Source organism: Astyanax mexicanus, chromosome 7 (genome assembly GCF_023375975.1).
Source record: "Astyanax mexicanus isolate ESR-SI-001 chromosome 7, AstMex3_surface, whole genome shotgun sequence".
NCBI lineage: Eukaryota > Metazoa > Chordata > Actinopteri > Characiformes > Acestrorhamphidae > Astyanax > Astyanax mexicanus.
In genome coordinates, this window is record NC_064414.1 from 4,606,645 (window position 1) to 4,619,383 (window position 12,739).

Consider the following 12,739-nt stretch of genomic DNA (forward strand, 5'->3'; position numbering starts at 1 on the left):
CAGATGAGTAGTTGATTTTCTTCTGCCCTGAGAGTCTCTCTGTCTCTCTCTGTCTCTCTCTCTCTTTCTCTCTGTCTCTTTTTCTGGAGCTGCTGTCTGGATTAGCCTAGCGCAGATTTATTTAATGCATCCTTGTGGAGTATTGTCACAAAAAAAAAATCTATTTTGGGAAAAATTCAGGGCTTGCCAAGCTCTAAGCCTGGTAATGTATGCCTGCTACAGTTTAACAGAGCAGGTTCAGCAGCCCCTCTTTATGTCGGGATCATATGGATCATTTGGAGACACTCAATATGAAAATATCATCGGCAGCTGATAGGCTGCTTTCAGAAAGGGCTCAGCAACCCCCCTCATTCCCCCCATTGCACTGCAACTGGGGTATCTCTCTCTCTCTCTTTTTCTCTCTTTATGCCTGTGTCTCTCTCCCTCTGTTTCTCCATGTCTTGTTTGTCTGGACTGTTTAAATATTTGACGTCCCGGGAAATGTTTGCGATATGCGGCGGATAAGAGCGGGAGCATGCACGGATCAGGGTCCACACCGAGGAGGACCGGCTTAAGGGCCCCAACAAAAGGTTGAGAATGGAGAGGAGTGTCTGCATTAAATAAAAAATAAGTCTGATGGACAAGCTAAGCTAAATGCTAAATGGTAAACACTAAATGCTAAACGCTAAATGCTAACCGACGCTTGAAACAAAGAAACACCCAAGCAACTTCGGCCTGACGGACGAACCAACAAACAAACAAACAAACTAGGAAAACAAAAGGACAAGGCGGCTCAAACCCAGAGAGAGGGGAAAGGCATCTGCACAGCCCTCCACTCACCCCCCTCCCACCAACCCCCTCTTAACTACAACTCCCATGATGCCCCAGGCTAAGGCTTTGGGCCCATTCTTCACACAGTGTAATGTGGGCACGGTGACAGGCGGCCAGACAATAGAGAGAGGAGCCGATGGGGGAGGCAGGGATGGTGGTGGGGAAAGAGTGAGAGAGAGTGAGAGAGAGAGAGACAGAGAGAGTGCGTGAGGGAGAGAGAAAGAGAGAAAAAGAGAGAGAGAGACGGACAAAGGCGAAAGACATGGGGCTTTGCACAGAAGACACGCTAAAACCCGATGGCTTTATCAGAAGTGTGAAAGACGGGGGCCAGACATCAAACGTGATTTCCCCCTAGCGTGACAGGAGTGCTCTTCAAACAGGGTGAGAGAGAGAGAGAGAGAGAGAGAATGATAGAGAGAGAGAGAGAGAGAGAGAGAGAGAGAGAGATAGAGAGAGAGAGAGAGAAACGAGCCCACACCTCACTCAAACATGTGGAGGGGGACGCCGGTTGCTGCCAATGGCCGCCATTATTATACAGTATAAACACACAGACTGGTTCTTCTGCAGAATGAAGAGGCTGTTCATGGCTGTAATTTTCACACACTGTCCACTGTATTGCGAGAGTTAGCGGTTAGCCACAGTGTATACATGCAGTGCACGCAGAGACAGCAGAAGCCTTTGTTCGGGAATCTCTGTTAACCTCTGTTGAAGGAACATACAGTAAAACATAGAATCAAAGCTTAAACAGTGGACCGTTTTCAATGTCATGGTCATTGGAATTCTACCAATAAAGCGTGGAGCTACTTTGAGTTTGTTAATGGTGTAAAAATAGTGATTTCTTTGCATGGGCAATGCTATGTCCCTATTACTAGCATTGTTAGCCTGTTGGGAGCATCGGCTAAAATCACTGTATTTCGAAATGCTGGGGGTGAACGGAGGTGGGCTATTTGACAAAATGCACCCCAAGTCCATTTCACACTGGATTTCTCTTTTAACCCTAAATCTAACCCTAGCCCTTACCATAAACCGACCCTAAAATGAACCCTAGCCCTCAAATTAAACCCTAAACCCAAAGGACACAGCTTAGGATAGTAAACATTAATAAACATTTAACTGCATGCTATTTGTTATTATTTTCTACAAAGCATATATAGTACAACTGCCTTTCCAATAAAGTGTTAGCAATCTAAAAAGAAACTCTTTTCGGGACACGCAGATGCCATACGTGGACCTTAGGGAAGCATAAAACACTGGAAAAATATTTACCAAGAGGTCAGAGGTCACTTTTAATTTGCTGGACTTGGTCGAGGTGACCAAGGACACTATGAAATCAGTCCTACGCTATGCCTGCATGTTATTGTTATACAATATTTGCTATAGTTCCCTCATTTATTGGTTTAGGGCTGACTTCTTTTGGATTCAGAATAATGAACATGGTAGCTTTCTCAATGCTAGCCATGCGGCTAAAAAGGTGGCCATCAGTATTCCTTTACTGGGAATACTTGGACCATGCCATGCATTATTATTTTTATTATTATCCAAAACACAAGGTATCCTGAGAGCAATATCCACTATCATCAGGACCTTATCCTTAAAATCACAAGTGCTCTAAGTATCCCTCATTATAGCAGCTTTAAGTCTGCAGACTTCAAGGGGACCTCGGGCCTTGTCCAAATATCTGAGCTCGGGCGAGGAAGCGCACGGAGTTCAATCAATTAGTCGGTGATTATTATTACTACTGTTGTTATTACTGGTCCCTCCAGCCGGGCTGTTATGCTAACCCCAGCCACGGCCCATAATGCTAATCCTCACCCTTTCTTTAACCCCAACCTTTACACTTTTAATCAACATCATATTGCACGCACACAGAGGCCGAAATATTGACGTGATATTCCTCGGCGTGTCTCACAGAGCGCTTAGCTTTTTTTTTTTTCCTCCATGTTGCTGGGATTGGGGCTGCTGGGGTTGTTTTGCTGTCCGGCGAAAGTATTTTCTCCTCTTCTTTCCTCTATTTTGTGTCATTTTACGCACTTATTTTTTTTTCGCGTGTCGCATACGCGAGCCTTTGTCTGCGAGGAGACTCCCAAGGACATTAAGGTTGGCGTAAATTAGCGAGAACAAAGGCCGCGGTCGTGGACGGTTTGTTGTTGGGTGTGTGGATTTGTCTGCAATGGAAATCTGTCTTGAGCATCATTCCCCTCTTCGCTTAACTCAATTCACCGTCTGGCTCTTAAAAAGTTGCGGTACGAAACCCAATATTCCACGCTAAACAGAGACAGAAAGGGCAGCGCTCTTCTTCTGGTGCAGTTTTATAGTGGGTAAATGAGAGAAATGAGAGAAATGAGAGGAAATGCTCTCTTTTCTGTCTCTTTTTTTTTGGAATAGCTGTACAGAACGTTATGATACTGTGTGTCATTCTAAATTGTCATCTATCACAACAGCTGAAAAAAAAATGCTATTGCATTATGTACAGTAGTGTACATTGATAAGTTAGCATTACCTCAGAGATGGCTTTGGAATGCCAACACCTGTATACGGTGTGAGGTGTCATCTTGTGAGTGAGGCCTGATAGTGAGTGCCAGATCAGAGTTGCCGCTTTCAGACATTTTCCTAGTGTCAGGTACCAAGAGTTTTCAGCAAACTGGGAAAATCTGCTTTTAAGCTATGGTGCACAATCATTTTTTTTTTTTTCATTTTTAGTTTCTAATCACCATCAGAACTGTAATTGTTTGAAATTAGTTTTTTAAATGAGTTTATGAGTTCTTTTCTTGTTTTTCTTCTTGTTTTACTTATTTTTTTTATTTATTTATCTAGTTAGTTTTTTTATTCTTATGTTTTATATAATTCACATTATATAGTTCATTATTATTCATTTTATCCTTTCTAATTATTCTTATCATTTTACTTTACCTTTACAATTTCTTCAGTTTTTATTAAATTTTTTACTTTTTATGTGTGAACTTTTTATGGTCTTTTTAGAATTTCCTATTTTTTTTTTCGTTCTACATACAACTCTGGAAAGAAATTAGGGACCACTTAAAAACCTCTGGAATATAATCAAGAGGAAGATGGATGATCACAAACCATCAAACCAAACTGAACTGCTTGAATTTTTGCACCAGGAGTAAAGCAGCATAAAGTTATCCAAAATCCAAAAGCAGTGTGTAAGACTGGTGGAGGAGAACATGATGCCAAGATGCATGAAAACTGTGATTAAAAAACAGGATTATTTCACCAAATATTGATATATTGACAATGTGACAGAGACAATAATATTGTAAAACCAATATTACTTAAATTATTATTATTATATTATTATTATATTATTATTATTAAGGGATAAAATATACACTGAGCTTTTTTTTAATACATTGCAAATAATTAAGTCTACAAGTCAAAACATCAAAACACTACCAGTCAAGGTTTCACCAGTGCATTTATATATATCGTGAGTCACATCATGTTCAAATTATGCAACAATAGTGCCGCAACACGAGGCCCTGGCTGCATCACTCAGGCCTATAGACAACTCATCTGTCTTTTTGCATAAAAAGCAACGTCTGAGGAGAATTGTTTGTCAATCGACAAAGCGGTGCTGGCAGTACTGATCTCGCAGATGGCTGCAACGTGCGATGGATCGTTCTAATAAATCCGGCCAAATAGAAAACATTTCAATTTTGATCAAAATAGGCAAGCTGAGGGATCACTGATGCTTTTTTCACATGTGTTGAGGTTTATTGTGAACACGTCCAGCCTTCTCTTTTATTACTGATTAGTGTTGCAATGTTGGCAACAATGCAGTAATAAAACAGTGCCAGTCAAATATTAGGACACACATGTCCAATGTTTTTATTTTTCTGTATTTTTTTTCTACATTATAAATGAATAGTGAAGTGATCCAGACTCTGAAGAAACGCATAAGAAACACATAAGCAATCGTGCAGTAACTTTTTCTTATTTATTTAGGTGCTCTAATCTGGGGTTAAGCTGTTAACTTCGGTTAGCTGCTGTCTCTGAGGCTGGTCCCTCTGACTAACTTATTCTGTACAACAGAGGAAACTCTTGCTCTTCCTTTTCTGGGGAGGTCCTGATGAGAGCTAGTGGATTATGAGTTTCTTCTTCTCTGATTTTACCAAATAAAAAAAACTCTGGAATATAATCCAGATGAAGATGGATGATCTTAAGCCATCAAACCAAACTGAACTGCTTGATTTTTTTTGCACCAGGAGTAAAGCAGCATAAAGTTATCCAAAAGCAGTGTGTAAGACTGGTGGAGGAGAACATGATGCCAAGATGCATGAAAAAAAACTGTGATTAAAAACCAGGGTTATTCCACCAAATATTGATTTCTGAACTCTTAAAACTTTATGAATATGAACTTGTTTTCTTTGCATTATTTGAGGTCTGAAAGCTCTGCATCTTTTATCTTTTTTGTTATTTTTTGTTATTTCATCCTTTAGAGTATCATTGCAATCTGATCCTTTCTTTTGGGGACCACATTTTTTTTAGATGATGGGTGTAATTTAGGTATTTTAATTTTAATATAACATGATCTCAATAGGTTATTGTGCAACGTTATTGTGATGTGATTTTTGGTCCATATCGTCCAGCCTTGCATTCGACCCATCTGCCTTTTAATGGGGAGAGCATCGTCTGACGGGAAGTTTAGAGCTGACAATAGACGCGAAACTGGACGGCGAGATAAAGACAAAGCGCGAAGGCACGGCGATGGGCAAACGCCGCAGGGAAGAGGACAAAGATATTTCCTATGCAAAGCTCGTACACAATGTCATGTGTGATAGCGGCGGATGTTGTCCAAGTCACACGCGGAGGGGGGGGTTCGGGGGGGCCGGGGGGCGCGAGGGGCGGGTGTCGGGTTTGGAGGGTGGAGGGGGGAGCCCTCTGAATCGAGGCCGATTGGAGCTCCTCGCTTTTGATTCCGTTGATCCTGGATCTCGGCGTATCCCGGGCAACACAAAGCAGATCTGGGCTTTGGGGTAATCTCATTACGAAACTCTAACCAGCAGATGAAAAAGCAGGGAGAGCAGGGAAAAGCTGAAAAAAAAAGAAACGGGGGGGTAGAAAGCCACGCAATCCTCGCCACGCCAAAGCGGTGGCTCACAGAGGCAGGTGTAATGTTACCAAATTAGCCTCTAAACGGTAAAAAGGAGATTATTGCACATGGGCCGGCTAGCCAGCACATGCAGCCCCCTGAGGACGGGCCAATTTAGAGGCACTGAGGACTCCCAGAGGGCTTCGGGCCGCAGAGAGGAAGACACGCTGGCTGGAATAGGCCTTGAACAATGGTGCTCAGCGCTGCTATTGCTATGTGGTAGCATTTGTGGAGAAAAAAAAAACAAAAAACTGTATACCGTAACTACCCTTCTTTTTAAGTGCAAAGGGGGTTCCATCATTTACGGTACTCTACAGTACTTGTAAAGTAACTGTAGCTGGAGATCTAAGAGAGTCACCCACCGTCATTCAATCTTTCATTCAAGAGTCAATGAAGAGGTGGCTATTAGCTAAAATAACAGAAATAGCAGCAAATATGCTTCTTAAATTGCTTCTAGCTTTTAGCAATTGCCATATAAACAAGTTTTATTACAACATACCGTCTATCATAATCTGAAGCCTTACATGCAAGACGTCCATGCCATTGGCTGTCCATTGGGAGGTGCAGTGGCTTCCAGCACTGGGGTCTTGAGTTCAAGTCCCTACCCAGGTGGAGTTTCTATGTTCTCTCTGGGTCTGCATGGGTTTCAAGTTCAAAAACATGAAGATAAATTGTGGTGTGTGTGTGTGTGTTTGTGTGTGTGTGTGTGTGTGTGTGTGTGTGTGTGACTGTAAGCTCAGATATGGATTGGCACTCTGTCCTGAGTAAATGCTGTAGTGCCCGATGCAGTCCTCCAGGTGGACGGTGGTTTCCGGTTGAGAGTACGCTGAGCGTGCTTTTGGCTGCTGCTTCTCATCGGTGTGTGGATGAGTGCTGAGTATAAATGGTTCTGTGTCTAGAAAGGTGCTTCATAAGTGTAACTTCATTCATTCAAACTGTAAAAAAAAATAAAAATAACAGAAATCCACTAGCAGCATTGTTATATTTTATCACAGTATTGTACTCTAAAGAATTTTTGGGGGTTTTTGGGCTATAAAAACAATTACAATATGCATGTATATGTTGAGTGAAAACTACTTAATGTAATCATTGCAATAAACTTAAACAAGTAAAATAGACTGTTTATTTAATAGTTACTTTAATAGTTTCAGGTACATCACAATTTAAATATGAAGTTTTGTCAAGGTTTGTCTGTTAAACTAAAAGATGAACATTTGTTCAACACAATTTGTTCAATACAGTATTATAAATTGCTAAATAACTGAGTTTTTGTAAAGTTGATTTATCTGATGCAACGAATTACCTCAAATGATTTTAGTAGACTTTTTAAATAATTTTATTTCAATTTTTTTTCCAATATCTCCCCAATTTACATGGCATATTACCCAACCCACTCCTTAGGACTCCCCCTATCACTAGTGATGAGGGTTAAGACTAGCACATGCCTCCTCTGATACATGTGAAGTCAGACCTTTTTTTTGAACTGCTGCTGATGCAGCATTACCGAGTAGCATCACAGCGCTAACGCTGGGAGGAAAGCGCAAAGACTCGGTTTTGATACATCAGCTCACAGACGCAGCCTTGTGCTGATTGACATCACCCTTTTTGGAGTGATGAAGGGAAAGAGCGCCATCTACTGTACCCACCCAGAGAGACAAAGCAAAGCCAATTGTGCTCTCTCTCGGGGCTCCTGTAGCTGATGGCAAGCTGCATGAACAGGAACAGGACTTAAACCAGCGATCTCCTTATCATAATGGCAACATTTGAGACCACTGGACCACTCTGTGCCAAGGGAGAATCTTATGTTAACTACTGTTTTTCTTTGTTTGTACAGTAAGTTATGTAATTATTAAATAGTAAATTAACAAAAAAATCTGACCCAGGTTAATCTAGACCTGACCACCGGCTTGCAGAGCTAATTTTCTATCTTTTTGGCTCTTCCCCAACAGCTCGCTATCCTTCTCTCTCCCTGAAAGAAACACTTTTAGGAGTTTTTTAAAGGCAGTTATAATGTTTAAGTCGCTCTAAGAGACGAGGAGTGCGTGTGCACGTCGTGTCAGTCGAGCACTGTCATGGCGAGAGCAGCCGCCGTGCCACATATGGCAACAATCTGCCTCGCTAATCCAGCTAGAGATTAGACGAGTTTGGGTTCAGAGTCCCGGATCCCGCGCACTCCATCAAGGCCTCTACACGCCATCCTTCACAGGCAGGACCGAGGCTGCTAGCTCCATAGCTAGCTGACAGGATCATTCACCAGGAACACGGGTTCAGCCTCCAGCGGTGCTGCCTCTGGGCTAGCGGTTAGCCTGAGATTATAAGTAACAAGTATTGTTGATGCTCTTAGAGAGTCGGAACCAGCAGGGGGTGTCCCTTTAAAGAGCCCATACCATGAAAATGGTAAAAAGCTATATAGTGTAAGAAATATCTTTAGATTTTATGATGAGAAACCTTAAAACTTGTGACTAGAATACAGGAAAATATTTAAATATTGGTTCTTTAACAGTGAAATTTCATTCAATTCTGTACATAAAAATCATAGAAAATGCATAATTGCAATGTTAAATACTTTTGTACTGTGTATTTCATTATACATAACACCCAACACTGTAATTTTTAAATGTAATGTTCATGTTTGTTAGTATATTGTAAAATTTACCATACTGTGCTGTAAAATTAAAAGTGCTAACATATTTTTACTGCAATAGTAGGACGTGTTGTACTGTATTTATTTCATTTTATTACTTTTTTTTTTTTTTCAAGTAATGTATTGTAAACAGTATTTTATCATAAACCTGCTGAAATTCTACTCTCTATACCCGGCAACCCTGAGTGTGGAAATGGGACTGGGGGAGTGGCGGTGGGCATTACAGCAGTAGTAAGGAACAGGCATGGTCAGTAACAGTAAGGCAGCAAATATAAACAACATACAAGAGTGTAATCAGGCAAAAACAGGGTCATCAAAAATGCGAAAATGTCTGCAATGGAAATATGCAATAGAGACGGCAAGTAAAAAAAAAAAAATCAGCAGAGTAACCCTGGTTTTTAATCACAGTTTTCATGCATCTCAGCATGTTCTCCTCCACCAGTCTTACACACTGCTTTTGGATAACGTTATGCCTTTACTCCTGGTGCAAAAATTCAAGCAGTTCAGTTTGGTTTGATGGCTTGTGATCATCCATCTTCCTCTTGATTATATTCCAGAGGATTTCAGTTTGATAAAATCAAAGAAACTCATCATTTTTAAGTGGTCTCTTATTTTTTTCCAGAGCTATATACTTAGTCAATGAACATTATGGTTTTCAGTCAAAGTGTGAAGTCCGAAGGAAAAAACTGTGTTGGGTGATCAACAATGAAACGACTGTGCATGCGCACAAGAGGGACATATTTCTGGCGCTTTCTGGACCAAAATGAAGACGAAGAGACTGTATTTTATCGCTAGTGTAAGTTTTACTAACCTAACAAACTTTGAATGATGCCTTAATGAAACATACTTAGTATAAAATAGTATAGTTTGTAAGTGATAATAGCTAGTTTAGCATTCAGATGACAAGAAAGCAGTCGTCTCTCGCTCCGTCTTTTTTTTTCCTTCTTCTTCTGTTCTTCTCTGGGATGGGGAGGCATCAACTCGTTGTTACATTAAGTTGTATAACAAATGATCCGGGCTGCTTTGAACTGGCTGACCACACCAGCCTGCAGGAGCCACTAAGAGAAAGAAAGAGAGAGAGAGAATAAGAGAGAGAGAGAGCTTGAACATGTGGCAGCAATAAGATCCCCCCCTCTACCATCTCTCCTCCGAGACATGTGGGAGACAGAGCATTCCTGCCGCGCTCATTAAAGCCAAAAAGCGCCCATCCCACAAACACTGTACAGCACTCACATCCAGCGCAGGGCGATGAGACATATGTCTTTATTTTCGAAGGAATAAGAAAAAAAAATAGTTGCGGTCGTGACTCACAGGTCAAGTGAGGAATCGAGTGTTTTATACGAATAAATATCTGTATCTGTTGCCCTTAAAAAAAAAAAAAAAAAAAAAAAAAAACTATTGGGGACTATTGTTTCCACACGGGTGCCCTCACCGAGCCCCACTATTAGCATGCATTACCACACATGCTAACATGGTTAACAACGAATGGAATGCTATCCTGTGTTTAGCATTAGCTTCGTTCCCTGGCTCACATTGAGCGGTACATGATGTAGCCATGTAGAAACTCACTTCAAAAAAAAAAAAAAAAGTCGAGACAACGTAAAAAAAAGGACTTTTATTATAATTGGAGAAAGGATGGTCCATTATAAACGCCTCATAGATGCTCACCTTTTAACACTTAACCAACATTCAACTGAATGTCTATTAAATACAAGTTGAAAGTAAATGATGTTCTAACCATAAGCCTAAGCCTAGCCTCAAACATGAATCCACCCTAAAATCTATGCCTAATCCAAACCTTAACCTAACCCATAAATTTCACCCTAAATCCAACCCTAAAATATTAATATTAGAGTTGAGGATAGAGTTGAATGTAGGTTTACATTCAATAGAAAATCAACAACTTTCACATTAAAAGTTGAGTTGAATTTAATAGACATACAGTTAAGTTGAATTTCAGTTGAGCATCAATGAGGCATCTACAATGGACCCAATTTCCTCCCCAATATACATGGCCATTAACCTAACCCACTCATTATGACTCTGCCTATCACTAGTAATGCCCAACACCAGGAGAGTGAAGACTAACACATGCCTCCTCTGATACATGACACACTCCACCTCTTTTTTAACTGCTGCTGATGCAGCATTGCCAAGTAGCATTACAGCACACTTGGAGGAAAGGACAGCGACTCGGTTCTGATACATCAGCTCACAGATGCCTTGTGCTGATTTGATGTCACACTTTGAAGTGATGAGGGGAAAGAGCGCCATCTACCCACCCAGAGAGAGCAAGGCTGATTGTGCTCTCTCAGGGCATTGGTAGCCAATGGCAAGCTAGATGAACAGGATTTGAACTGACAATCTCCCGATCATAGTGGCAGCACTTTAGACTACTGGACCACTCGGAGCACTCTTCATTTCCTAATATTCATTCCTGCATTTCAGACCTACAACAGTATAGCACTTACCATTCTGTAATGTTGCCATTCTATCTCACAACAGGTAAAATACACTGCCTGGCCCAAAAAAAAAAAAAAAAAAAAAAAATTATTTCTGCATCAACCTGATGTAGTGTAGTGGATAACACAGACTAGGGTTCAATGGCATAATCGCTCAAGCACACAACACTACACCAATAAGAGATCCTGAGCCATACTCTTAACTCTTAACATTTGATACCTGTGTAACCTATTCAAATGTAATTCACTCTTTATAGGTGTCCATTAAATGCTTTAAATGTCAATAAAAATGTAAACTGTTGTTGCTGTTTGATGTTGTACATCAGCTGTGTACATCAATTCTTTAGGAGGGAAGGGAAGCGACGCCCCTTTTACTCAGTCAGTAAAGTTGCTCCATATTCATTAAAGCCCTGCGCCAATTTCTCGGCCTACGTCGCCTCTTCAAAGAAGCCCGTTTTTATTTTTATCCGTTCCTCAAGACAAGAATCTGTTTAGCCACTCCTTCGAGAACCGCCATAAAAGAAAAAAGCGGCAGTCACGAATAAATATAGTGATGCCATAAAACTCGACAGACATGAGAGGATTTTAATTTGCTTACATGACATCACAACATGGGGCCAAGCATTCCACGGGGCCTGAAGTGTTTTCACTTAAGAGTGATAAAAAAAAAGAGAGAGGGAGGGAGCGAGAGAGTGAGAGAGACAGAAAAAGAGAGACAGCAAAAGAGAGAGAGAAAAATTACAATAAAAACCAAATGCCCACCGGGCAGGCTCTTCTTTTTCTGGGAGTAAGGAGACATCTGGTATGATTATTTCGAGCTCTTCATGCTAATCCTCTGGAAATGTAAACTGGGGAAGGAGAATGTGCCAAATGGCTTTAGAGCAAGACTGTCTTTTTGGACTTGCGGAAGATTTAAATGAGTTTTCATAGAGGCGTTTGCGGCATTATTGGAAAATGCAGTGAGACAATTGTAATTAGTTTTCAGGCTGTCACATTTATCATCATTATCCTACTTTTTAGACATGGCAAATTTACTTCGCCGCTGCGAACGCCGCCATGGCCGCCATATGTGTGGAACGCTGTGCGGAATATGGCGTCTCAGCGTGTTTCGTCGCGCCGCGCCGCGCCGCCAGAGCATCAGATGGGCGATGCGCGGTGCTGATGCTGAGCGATGCTTGTCACCGCGGCGCTGAGGCGTGTGGGTACGCCATTCAGAGGTGGCCTTGCCTCCGCTAATCCACTTGTCGCCGTCGGCTGCCAAGCGCTTCGTCCCACACACTCGACAATATGACTTTATTCAGCAATCTGGGGCAGGAGCGCCGCTTGCCCACTGCCAGGGCCAGAGGAGCCGGTGGGGGACGCCTACCAGCCATTACCAGCCACAGAGCCATCCACCTCAATCACAGTTCACAGCTCGCTACAGCTAACACGCTAAACTCCATTTATGTAACGCTACCTACACCCTGTCGATGCGTTTAGCATTGTCTGCAGTATAAATCACAGCTAGCTGTGTTTTCAGCTCTATTGATGTTGAACTTTGAGCCAGATGTTGGTTTTATGTATCGTGAACGTATAGAGATTTACTACAGTGTATGAAATTACCCTTCAAACCATCCTTTACTACCTACATTACAGCTTCTATTCTATTTAGGAGACTCACTTTTTTTTGGAAGTTCAGAAGATTCCATACCCTTAAAGTAGTGCTGTGTG